Source organism: Pan troglodytes, chromosome 6 (genome assembly GCF_028858775.2).
Source record: "Pan troglodytes isolate AG18354 chromosome 6, NHGRI_mPanTro3-v2.0_pri, whole genome shotgun sequence".
NCBI lineage: Eukaryota > Metazoa > Chordata > Mammalia > Primates > Hominidae > Pan > Pan troglodytes.
The window spans coordinates 47,674,913-47,687,528 of NC_072404.2; the positions used below are offsets into that span (position 1 = coordinate 47,674,913).

General features: G+C 43.1%; 1 protein-coding gene and 1 long non-coding RNA gene across 3 annotated transcripts in view; one reads left to right on the plus strand and one right to left on the minus strand.

Moving 5' to 3' along the window:
- LOC104007196 (uncharacterized) overlaps positions 1-12,616 on the minus strand; it is a 19,394-nt gene continuing 6,778 nt past the window's right edge. The window contains exons 2-3 of the long non-coding RNA XR_681311.4: positions 2,412-2,596; positions 1-1,531 (exon numbers count right to left, since the gene is read on the minus strand). This is a non-coding gene — a long non-coding RNA (uncharacterized LOC104007196). The remainder of the gene's footprint in view (positions 1,532-2,411; positions 2,597-12,616) is intronic.
- The window catches only part of INHBA (inhibin subunit beta A), a 20,452-nt gene continuing 15,441 nt past the window's right edge, over positions 7,606-12,616 (plus strand). Inside the window, exons 1-2 of one of the 2 annotated variants that reach the window (XM_054687501.2) lie at positions 7,606-7,922; positions 8,422-8,477. The gene's annotated coding sequence lies outside the window, so the exon portion shown is untranslated. Of the gene's footprint in view, positions 7,923-8,421; positions 8,478-10,073; positions 10,181-12,616 lie in introns of those variants that run through there. The other variant, XM_519063.8, reaches the window with a different exon arrangement.

Below are 12,616 nucleotides of genomic sequence, written 5' to 3' on the forward strand. Positions count from 1 at the left end.
GTAGGTTAGGATCTTTAATATAAAAAGAGTTCTCATTAATAATAAAATATACTTTACTATAGATAATATAAATGTATATACAACGAAATTTTATTTAAAATATAAAAATGACAATAGGGTTCTTACTAATAAAAGAGAAACAATGGGCAAAGAACATGAACAGTGACTCAAAAGAAAGTTGTTCAAATGGACAACAAAATGTCCATTTTAAATAATAATTTAAAAATTCAAATTAAAACAAAGCATATACCATACTTGGCCTGGGTGGGAGAGAACTTTGATAACATCCATCCCAAAACACAGGGAAAGAGTCATGCCCTTACACTATTGGTTGGAATGTAACAGGTAAAAAATTTCAGGAGGGCATTTGGTAATATATATGAAGATTTAAATATGTCCACATTTTAATTTTTTATTTATCTTATTTAATTTTAATTTTATTTATTTATTTTTGAGATGAAGTCTTACTCTGTCGCCCAGACTGGAGCGCAGTGGTGCCATCTCGGCTCACTGCAACCTCCGCCTCCTGAGTTCAAGTGATTCTTATGCCTCAGCCTCCTGAGTAGCTGGGATTACAGGCGTGCACCACCACACCTGGCTAATTTTTGTAATTTTAGTAGAGATGGGGTTTCACTATGTTGGCCAGGCTGGTCTCGAACTCCTGACCTCAAGTGATCCACCTGCTTCGGTCTCCCAAAGTGCTGGGATTACAGGCATGACCCACCGCGTCTGGCATAAATATGTCCACATTTTTAAATCCAGTGATTCCACTTCTAGGAACTTATCTCAAGGAAATAATAAGAGATGCATTTAAATACATATAAGGATGGATGCAATACTTATACTTACAAAATTTGGGAAATGACTTCAATATACAATAATTGTGGACTGGTTTAAAAATAAAGACACACCTATTTGAAAGGTTACTCCCCAGTCATTAATATTTTCAAGAAATAATTTGACTATTGAAAATGCTCAACATACAGTGATAGGTGAAAAATATCAGTATACAGGATTATATTACAGTCGGATTGCAATTTTTTTTAACACATACACAGAAATTTTAATAATGATTATTTCTGGAAGGGATGATTACATGTGATTTACATCTTTTGTTCTGCGTCTTCCACATTTTATACAAATAATATGCGTCTTTTTAAAGCTTACGATGGATATCATTTAAAAAGCAACAATTTTGGTATTGGAAGCGGACAGATCACAGAGAAGGTGCCCAATTGCTACAGGGTTTCTTTCTACACAGGGTTTCTTACTATTCAGATGCACCAGAAGGGGGCGCCTCAGCCTCTTCTCGCTGACAGACAGCTGGATCACCTGGTAAGTCTGGAATGTTCAGGTCTGCAGGAATCACTTTCCCTCGTGGTTATGCTTCTTTTCTGGGTCTCTCAGAAATTTCCATAGAAGAAGGATATGGAAATTTGAATGCCACCATGAGAGTTTTCTCTAGTCACATGATTAACAGTCTGTGTTGGTGATGTGTCCTTTGGTCAACACTCTTCTACCTGGGCAGCTGCTGCAAATCAGGAGTGCCTCTCCATCAGGAAAAGACAGAAACAAAACAGACTCTACCCGATGACTTTGCCTTAATCGCAACAAACAGGTTCATGGAAATGGCCAAATTCACAACTATAACTTAGGAGGTTGACTCAGCCACTAACTAATTGTACCTGAATCAGACTTTGCTTCTTAAAAAGTTATGTGCTGTTCTTCATGGTACCAGTTAGGGGGCAGCAGATAGCCTGGCATCTTTCGTTGTCTAAAGGAAGCTTCCAATTAGGAGATCCTAAAGTTTCTATGTATTATTATTTTATTTACCATGTGACATGGTCTGAGAGTTCCATCCTGCGCCAGCTGTTCATTTTGGAAGCCAAACCTCTCACCTAGTAGAGTGCTTATAATTCACTACTGAGCAAAGGTGAACCCAAATAATAAAGTATCCTATATAATTACTGCACTCTGCATCAGCCATTTCAGTTTCATCATTATCTAAATATTATGAAGCCCTAGCCTTCTCTTTTGGTCTATCATTCTGTCTCTCACACACGCCTAAGTAAACTTTATTTTGACTCCTTAAAATACCCTCAGGATGAGAATGCAAGTAATGGGATGAGTGTAGGCATCTATAAAATGGCTTCTGCAAAGACCTCAAGATGCTAGTTTAAGAGGATGAGGCATAGCCCAGCCTGCGGTAAAAACATTTGCTTTCCTGATGCATGCAACATTGTGGAGATGCTACTTTTGTGTGTGGGGTGTGTGTGTTTGTGTGTGTGTGTGTGTGTGTAGCTACTGAACACTCTGAGAATTTTGTCTATTCAAAAAGAAACAACAGAAACATGATGCTGAGCTCTTGAGGATCCTTGAACCAATGTCTTCTTTTGGTTTTGATTACGTACCTTTTTTAGTTTCCAGAAGCTCCTCATGGGATAAGGAGTAGTAGGTGTGGAAACCAGATCACAGAGAGGTAGGCTGACTTGTAACTTTCCAGCCAGGGACAGAGCCCCTGTGTGTAGTAGGGTCTTTTCAGTACCAGTCTACCCTGGTGGCTTGTCACAGAGCATTTGCCCATCTTTCCAAGGCTCTACAAAATAGGATGCAGGGAGTTCAGGTCAGCCAATAAAGCTTTTTTAAAAAAGGAAGAGAAATAATACCAGTAAGCAATACTGACTGTGTACCAGCACATTCTATGTGGCTCACACGACTAACTCAGCTATCCCTGACAACAATCCTATCTATGAAGGGGGTGCTATTATTATCCACATTTATTATACTAATTGGGGAACCAAGTCATTTGCCCAGCAGTTTGAAAGTGGTGAATCCTAAATTTGAACCCAGTCATTCTGACTGCAGGACCCACACATTCAACCACTACCTTTTGCCTCATCTTCAAATGGTGTTTTGCATACTTCAGAGCACTGAGGTGGCTGTGCCCTTGGTCACTGGGAGGCCATACTTGGCTGCACCCATTTGGACTGTCAGGGTCTTCTCCAGTCAGAGGCCACCGCCAGGGCCAGAGACAATGGAGAATTATTTAGTATCCAGTGGTTCTAGAAACTGCCTCTGTTTCAAGCCCAGGAAGAAGGCGTTCTGAGGAGAACATTCCTTCTTGGGACAAGGACCCTTAGTGAGATTTGGCCTTTATGCACCTCCATCTGAAAAGCTAAGCTTTTCTCTGGGAATTTGAATTGAAGGTTAGGGATGATTGCTCAGATGGGGAAAGTGTGAAATGGTAATCACTTTCATATGACACTCGAGAAATGTTATAATAAAGCTGAGTAAATTGGAGCATGAGTTAGCCGGTCCTTTGCCTAATGATGTCACTCACTTTGTGCTTCCTCCAGCCTATGATTAATAAAAGAGGGGTTATGACAGTAACTCACTCCTAGTGGGCAGCAGTGACGTCAGCAGCAGCTGAGCAAACTGACTACATTTAGTTGTGCGTGTGTATGTGGGCATTTTTTTTTCCTGTGACTAACATGAAGCTAACAGCATCTAATAAAACAAAAGCTCCTTGAAATTTGGGAAACTTATTGGGTGAACTCTTTTCTACAGGGAGCACCATTTTAATTATTCTCAGCTCATAGTTAAGTGATGTTGGAGTTGGCCAAAATTACCTTGTTGGCTTTCTGCCCCTGTTTCATTAAGGGATCACAAATGAACCCCTGGCCTTTTGGAGAGAGGTTTTCTGGAGTGTTTTTTTCCTTCTACTATAGAGGCTCCTCCCTCATTCATTATACTCTTCCATCTTTTAAGAGGAACTCAATGAGTAGAAGAGGGATTGTAGCCATAAGTTATTTTTTGAAAGTTTAAAGCTGGTTGTAGAATTCAGTGATTCCATTTTAAACTCTGTAAGAATATTGTGCTTAATTACAGTTTGCTTTTCCAATCTGATAAAGTGACAGAAGTCCTACTTGCTATTTCACCTTTGCAAACTTGACCTTCCTAAAATTAGAGTGGGCCACCTGGAAATATTTACTCACCTAGCTGAGCTGCTGCCAGTGTCCACGCGAGTCCACAGGACTCGTGAACAGCGGCACTCAGCCCATGCCTTGGAGCTGCTCCCACAGAGGGCAGAACCTTTGGACTCTATTAGGACATGAGGGAGGCAGCAATTCACTGATTTAAAAAAAATACACACAGAACTGCCCCCAGGCTTTTCTGTCGGGCTTTTTCCCTCCAAGCAGCGATTTGGGAACAGGTTGTGGGGGGATCTTTGTGGACAGGCAAAAGTGGATGCAAATCAAGATTGCTGCTCTCTTATCAGTCCAATGGAATCTACGTGCTAAACCACCATGTCTTCAAGTCACCAATGGAACTTATTACCCAAGGGGATCCAGGTGAGAAAAATGATTACAACAATCTGTTCCGCATTCCTTGGGGGGTATTCTTCAATAATCTTCTGGGGCAATAGGAAGATAAATTGTTGAAGCAGATGATTCCTGATTGGGTTAGAACTGAGTCATGATAAACAATTTTGAAATATATATTGGTCAGGAAGAATGTTGAGGGCATATTTCTTCAGATTGAGTTAGTCTGGGTTTTTTTCAATATATGTTTTTATATAGTGGTTGTAAATGAGTATTTCTTTCAATATTGAATTTTTTTTACATGTACTACATGGTTACTTCTTGGGAAGAAGTCCAGGCATTTCTGAATCATTTGAAAGTTGATTGAGGCCTTTGGTTCCAAAATGACCATTTACCTGAGGAGACAGTGATTCACACGTTGGAAGAGATGACACAGCGTCAGAGTGTCTAAGACATTCCCCTCATGGCTCCCTTCATCTTAAAATGATCTCTGACCTGCCCTTTCCTTTCTGGATGACCCATGTCACTCAGGAGCTAAGTGATGAACCAGGGAAGTAAGCGCTCAATGTCTGGACAACAGGATTTCAGTTCTAAGCTAGTTTCATCCAGGCAACTTCCCTTTTATGCATTTCACCAATATTTGTTGATTACTCTTACGATTTTCCATGAGATGGAATCCTTCACAATAGTTTCCCCAGTTCTCACAGGAGAGCAACACCTGGAAGGGCATGGCCTTCCTTTAACAGACATACCACTTCCTTTTACAAAGGAAGTTTGGAGAATATAATGTTGCTTGCAACAGCCATTAGGATTTAGCAAAACACTGTTTTATCTCTTTGGATATTGATTGTATGTCATTCCCCTAAGGTATTAAACAAATAAAATCAAGCTACATCATATTTGTTTGCTCTAGGAGAAAGGCATGGTAATCCTACTTTTGTGAATTTTACTTCAGGGAATTCTCTATTGCATGGATTTATCTGATACTGAATTGCTAAAATGAACAACTCAATCCTTTATTCATTTACTCTTTTGCATGAGTCTCTTGTCTCCTAACAACTTGGGTGTGGGCCAGCCCATCTCATTTTGTTGCTGGTCACCAAGATTCTGCTTTAGGTTAAAACAAAAAGCCAGCAGGAAAATGTATTGAGACCATACGTGAAAGTTGGTTGGAACAACGAGGTTGCCCAAGAGGAACATTGTATCTGTAGTCTCCAGTAATCAGAAAACATAAGATGCAAAAGGAAGCAGAATCACTTGAATTATTAGTATTTTGTAGAGTTGCAATTTTTTTTCTTGGTTTCCAAGGCCTCTTGGAGATGGATAGGGAGAAGGTTGGGTGAAACTTTACAATTATAATATGAAATCAGGGTATCTCAACTGCAGAACAATGAACACTGTAGGCCAGGTAATTTCTTGTTGTTGGGGGCTGTCCTGTGCATGGTAGGATATTCAGCAGCATCCCTGGGCTCTACCCACTAATGATCAGTAGAACCTCCCTCCCAGCTGTAACAACCGAAATGTCTTCAAACATGGCCAGATGTTCCCCGAGGAGCAAAATCGCCCCGGTTGAGAACCACTGCTGTAGAATGAACAGTAATAGGTTACTTACTGGGTTTTCTTCCTCCTTCTCTTTTCCCTAATTGTTTTAGTTCTAGTATCTGGGTTCCCTTGGTTCAGAAAGCAGCATTTCCAAATAATCTAAAAACAGAGTGCTCTTACATAGCAGAAGGCCTTGTGGGATATTCTGGTGGTTCTGAAAGAAATGTGAAGCTTACGAGTCAAGTTTCAGATTAATCATTTCTGACCCTGTTGTTCTCAATGAATTTCAGGGGACTTTTTAATGCTTTCCTCTCTCTCTCTGTTTCGATCTATTCATTCATTGATTTAACTTAAAAGCAAAACAGCTTCCCAGTTCAATTTTGATGTGAAATGCTGATTCTCCTTTGTCCCAAATCTTTCTACCTAACATTCAGCCCAAGCTATGTACAGGCTGCGGCTGTCCAGGAAACAGGCAGGGTTTGCCAATCCCATGTTCGATTTAAACCATTTGATGAGACCCTTCATCACAGACTCTCGCAGTCTCCCTGCAGCAAATAGTACTCTGGATCCTGCCCACGTTCTCTGGATTCTGAGCTGCCTCTGGAGGGAGTCACCCCTCACCAACAAGGCCAGGTTTTCCGGCCTGAGCCCCAGAATAACACATCAGCTGCTGGGAACACCTCGAGTCCTTTTGATTTCTCTCCATAGTCACGTTTTATGTTCGGTTTCCCAGACGGGATGAACCAGAAATCATGCTTTTTTGGAAACAGATTTTTTCATAGGAAGGAAAGAAAACACCGTGACTCGTCAGCACTCTTGTCCGTGCCTCTGAACCCCCAGCCTTGTGTCATTTCAGCTGAATCAGAGAACAACATCCCAGTCACCTGCTTGGGGTGTTCGCGTCTCCTGGCTTGTATTTTTGACTGAATAACAGCAATCCGTGAGCAGCAGCTAAAATAATAGAGCCCTGAAAAATGCCCCAACCCCCCCTCCCTTTTCTGGTCCTGTCTCCTTGCTCCAGGAGTAGTGAGGAAAGAGACCAATTAATAGCGTGGATGAAAGCTGAAGGACAGACGGTTTGCTTGAGAAGAAAAGTGAACATTCTTGCTTCCTCATCTATGCCAACTTTGAACAGGGACAGCTGCTGCCACAGGTAAACACCACTATAGGGTTGGCCGTGGCCCTAAGCTAGGTGTCACCGTAAGCCACGGGCCGGCACACGAACGCTGGCCTCTCCCCCATTCGCACAATTGAGCTCTTATCCTTAAACGAACTTTGTTTTTTGACCAGCTCACTAATTGTGATTGAAAACACCAGCTCCCCAGCAATGCACACGCATTGGAGTTAGCAGCAGCAAGACAGGCCCTAATTGCTCCATTTACATAAAAGTAGAAACATACAACTTCTAAATATAAATCTCTGGCACATCGTTCCTTTTGCAATTACAGTAAAATAAGGTACCACAGTTTCCCTCCCGGCTCCTTCTCGCAGCAAGCTGCTCCACCGGGTTCGCTAGTGGCTGCTCCTCGAGGCGAGAACAGAGCCATGCAAATGCTCCAGCGTGGAGTTGGGTTTGTGAAGTCGCCAGTAAATCAGGCCGCCTCCACTAGGTGAATAACGCGGTGGCAGCGGGCCACTTTGCTAGTGCAGTCGCTGGAGGACCGCGCTCCGCACTCAGAAGGGGGCAGTTGGCTGGTGCGCGAGCGCTCCCGGCTCGCCTCTGTCCGCGGGGAGCCAGCCGGCCCCTCCGCAGGTCCCGCTCCCTGACATTTGCTGTGGTTTCACTCCCTGGCACTGAGGGCTGGGTTCAGAGATTCCCAGCTGCACTCACTGAACAGTGATTTTTTTTCCCCCTCCCTGAATTCTTTAGCTGCCAAAAGGGGGGAAAAAATCAAGAGCTGCTCTTAAAAGAAGTTGCCCTTGCTGGTGCTCAGGGTAAAAATAGAGGCTGCCGCTTAGACCGGCTTGGCCCTGGCTCCAGGCATCCTGCGAGCTGGGCTCGAGCAGCGGCCGCGTTCCGGCGTGATCCCTGGAAGCTGCCAGCAGGTGCTGCTCAAGGTACAGTAGCAGGGCCGAGAAGCCGGGACCCGAAGGGCCTGGGGTGCGGGGAAGCTCCGGGGGAGGGGGAAGTGAAAGAGAAACCAAACCAAGGAAGGAGAAGGAGATTCTGGTCAGGACTGGGCTGACCAGCTTGTGCCCCGGGCCCTTGAGTTCCGCAGGGAAAAGCTGATTCCCAGTCTAGAATATTCCACAGAAGCTATTTTAACCTGCCTGCTTCCTCCACCACCCCCACCTTGATTTGCACCGAGCGAGGAGGCATTGCCACTGTGGTGCAGGTGGTTGCAGAGGGGTTGCAGCACGGCTGGTAGGCTGGCCTGGCAGGTGGGCATTCGGTGGCATCAGATGGCCAGCGGAGTTTCAGAGTCACACTTGTGTTGTGGCTCCTCTGGTCAGAGAGCTGCAGATTCCTGTGACACCCAAGTTTAAGAACAGCCACCAGGCTTCTCAGAAATAATATCACTTATTATTATCTGACAGCTGCACTTGACCCCCACAGGTTCATATCATGGATCCCGTTTTATAGATGGGAACACTGAGGCCTGAGTTTACACGGTGAGTGAGCAGAGGAACTGGGATCTGATCTGGGTTTGTTTTGTGCCTCCCACCCCCACCCCACGTCACCTACACACACACACACACACACACACACTACTTTGTGTGGAGGCGGAGGGGATGTTTTCAGGACACTAGGGTTCATGTGTGGGTCAGGGGTGAGTTTAGATGACCTGAAGGTCATTGACTCCACTAATTCTCAGCAAAAAGGGTGGAGAAGTTTCTTTCTTATAAAGGGTTTGAGTTCACCCAGTGCTAAGCTGAGGGGCAGGTTTGGAGTTCACCATCATTAATCCTATTTCTGTCTTCGCCACTCAGATTCACTCTCTTCCTCTACAACCTAATGATTTTTTTCCTACTTCATTTCTGCATATGCAGTTCTTAGAATACTCCTTCCCCCCACCCCCATGCAGCTCAGCACCCACACTTTCTCTGTATCTAGCCAAGAGAGACCCTTTTACACAGAAAACTTCTGGTGTCCTAATGGAAACTGCTTAAGCCACACATCAGGAGGCCAGAGCCTCTATATTTTGCTTGTGGGCACAGTGAAAAGTTTATTTTATGCATGTTAAATCCTGCATACAAAACAACATATCTGGTCATATGGCTCTCATTAGCTCCCAATTTTGCACATTTTATCCAACTTGTCATGAGAACTGGGCTTATGCTTCAACCATAGTCCTTCAAACAACCCTTCACCGTTCTTGTCAGAGGACCCCTTCCTCCTGTGTTATTTACCAGACTTGCCAACACCCCTCCCCCACAAAAAAAGCCTGACCAGCTTTACCCCTATTTCAAGGAGTGTTCACTTCTTTTCATTAATCTGCTGTTATATTTGTAACAATTTAGAAATTATAGGAGTTGAAGTAAAAAAGAATGATGCATGAGGGTTTTTGTTGTTGTTGTTGTGTGTGTGTGTGTGTGTGTGTGTGTTTGTGTGTTTGGTTAGTTAGAATGGGATTCTAAAGACCTGGGAAGGATACTTATGAAATTCACTTAAAGAGAATTACTATTTCCAAAGTTCTTGATTTATGAAGCAGGCATTCAATTTCAAGATATAAAATAATAGTGTAAGTTGGTTGGGGTGGGGGGAGACCATCATCATATGATTATACAGATTTTCCCAATTTTTTTCCTCAATGAAATAGCTTATTTTAAAAATATAAAATTAGAATCCCTATAAAGAACACTACCAATTTTCTTTCCTGAAAGAAACAATAAAATACTTTGTAAATAGAAGCAACTTCATGAAGTAACAGATGTTTTATGTAAAGACATAAAACTGAACCTGAATATAACGAGACATGTGTGCGAGTAGTAAAAGTTGAAAGTTGGACACACTCATTGAGACATATCTATTTGATTCCAATGTTTTTCTAAAAGGTAGAGTAATCCTAGCCAGAGGTTTCACTGGCTCAGTGCATCACCCAGTAGTGTATCAGAAGCCAGGAAGGGCTTTCCATTAGATAATGAATTATGAAATGTCTCACACTGGAAAAACCAGTCATCCGCTGATGTCATGCTGATTCCAACCAATCCCAAACAAAGCCCCAGCCCTCCTCTGTTTCAGTGGTACCAATGTGTGGTGTACAAATAAGTAGTACAGTATAAAACTTCACAGTGCCAATACCATGAAGAGGAGCTCAGACAGCTCTTACCACATGATACAAGAGCCGGCTGGTGGAAGAGTGGGGACCAGAAAGGTAATGCTTTTTAACTCTTACTTCTGAGCTCTTTACACATTCAAAGATAGGAAAGCTAGGAGGAATTTTACAACTAATTGGCATTTCCAATGTGCATTGTGATGTGTACCTTTTTATATTATTCAGGCAGGTTAATACAGCTTTTAATAGTCCTAGAGCATGCAAATAGATTATATGTTTATACAAGCCACTCAGCACATATATACAAGTACATATGCCAAAGAGAAAGCTATTTTTAAGAGTTACATTCGCAAACAGTAAATTCAGGGAACACACACATACTCAGATGCAGACAGAATCCAAATATTGATAAGTTGCACTTATCTAAATGCTGCTATTAGGACTCCTGAGTTGTTTAGAGCCATTAAACTTTTGGTTGTATTTCAGACTTTCTTGTAAAACTTAATTGAACTACAAAACATTTTGGGTACTGTATATGTGACTCCAAATAGGTGGATGATGTTAAGTATTATAGCACAAAGATTTTTTATAAAACCATTGTAACACAAATGTCCCCTGCCTCCCCCATTCTCTTTCACCATCCCCGTAAAAAATATGAGGCTTTTTAGGCAATGTTGACAAAGTTTTAACAATAATGGTGGAGTAATTGATGTTTCTGGAGCTGAAACCCCAAAGGTGTTAGGTTACTTGTAACAGAAAAAGTCTTACAAATAGTTGTTTTGGAAAAGGGGACAGTATATATAATTCAGAAAGCATTGTTAATCTGTGCAAACTGTAATTATAACTTAGTGTCACAATTTTCTTGCCCTCTTCCCCTTGCACTCAGATCTTATCTTGTAGTAATGATATTTATTAACTCTTTCCACCTAAACTGCATTGCTTGACTGTAATGCTATGAACACACTAGGTGTCAGATATAAGCTGAGTGTATCTTCAGAAACCAAGAGGGCTTATGTGTGGGAAAGAAACCGAGAGGGAAGGAACGCTTTAACAGATGGACCCCTTAAAGATTCTTCTGCAAGATAAAAGCAATAAGACAGAAAATGAAAAAGAGGGGAGGGGGAAGAATTTTTTTTAAGCCTTAGAAAGGCATTGTTAAAAAATTCACATTTTTCTTTTTCTGTGCACACTAAAATCCATGATGATTTCATCTGCACTGTTCCTTTGAGGGAAAAAGAAGCAGTCAAGGAGGCTGTCTATGAATGCACTGGTCGGGACAGGCTTGGGGCAAGCTGAAAAAAACTACCACATGACAGAGAAAAATAATTTGCCAATATATTTTAGAGAGTCTTTTCCCATAGGACCAGTTATTCAAGTCATACGAGTGCACTCTTTTTATAAAAGGATGTGGGAAAGGCCAAGAGAATTTTGCATTTTATCTGTGAAGTCCGGCGAGTGGTGGTAGGCTGTAATGTGTGAGAGTGAGTGGGTCCCCGGCACAAGGGGGCAGCTGAACGCGATGGGGAGAAAGCGCTTCTGGAACTTGGGCTTGTGACAGGCTGCCTGCCCTCTGGTCCTTCAGTGCCCTGCTGCATTTCACAGTTGGGAAGAGTGGAGTGTATTATATGACCCCAAACAAAAGTTCCATTGCGCTCTCCTCAGATCGCCTGCCAGTGTTGATGACCTGAACATTTAAATACGAATGAATGGGGTGAAAGGACCATCTCCCCTGGATCCCATCAGGCCAGAACAATCCTCTGTTACCCCTGAGTCCCTCTTCCCTGACCTCCACTACCTGTCCACTGGACCTCCCTGCACCCTCTGCCCCACCACGTGGCCAGGTGGGCGTTCTACCACCTAGGGCTGTGGCTTGGCTGGGTGGAGGGGCGGTGGGAACAGACTTTTTCAATCAAGTCATCCCTATTGATTGAGACACTGTGTTTGTTTGGGGTTTCTTTTCTCCCCTCCAAAAAAGGAAGAAGGTGAAACCAGGAGACTGGGCAGAGAAAGAAAAAAAATAGTGAACAAAATCAGGATAATTTATTTTAGAAGAGAAAGTAGAACCCCCGAAAATGGTGATATTTGAAGAGAGGTGTCTGTGAGGAAGCTAAGAGCAGAAGGAGAGCAGCCTGTCAGAAAACGGGCTGTCCCTCCCTCCCTAATCACAGCCCTACTCACAGAAAACTCCCTCCCTCTCCATTCACTCACTTACTTAGGGCCAATCCGTTCTCCCTCTCTCTCTCTCTCTCTCTCTCTTCCTTTCCCTCTCTCCCTCTCCCCCTCCCTTCCCTCCCTCTCTCTCCCCCTTCTTTCCCTCTCTCTTCTCTCCCCCTCTCTCCTCTCTCTCTGTCTCTCTCTCCCTCCCATCCTCTCTCTCTGTCTCTGTCTGTCTCCCCCCCACCCTGTCTCTCCCTCCCTCCCTGTCTCCCTCCCTCCCTCCCTCCTTCCTTCTCTCTTACTCGGAGACAGTCAGAACTCTCCTCCCTGACAGCCACAAACCTACAGCACTGACTGCATTCAGAGAGGAACCTGCAA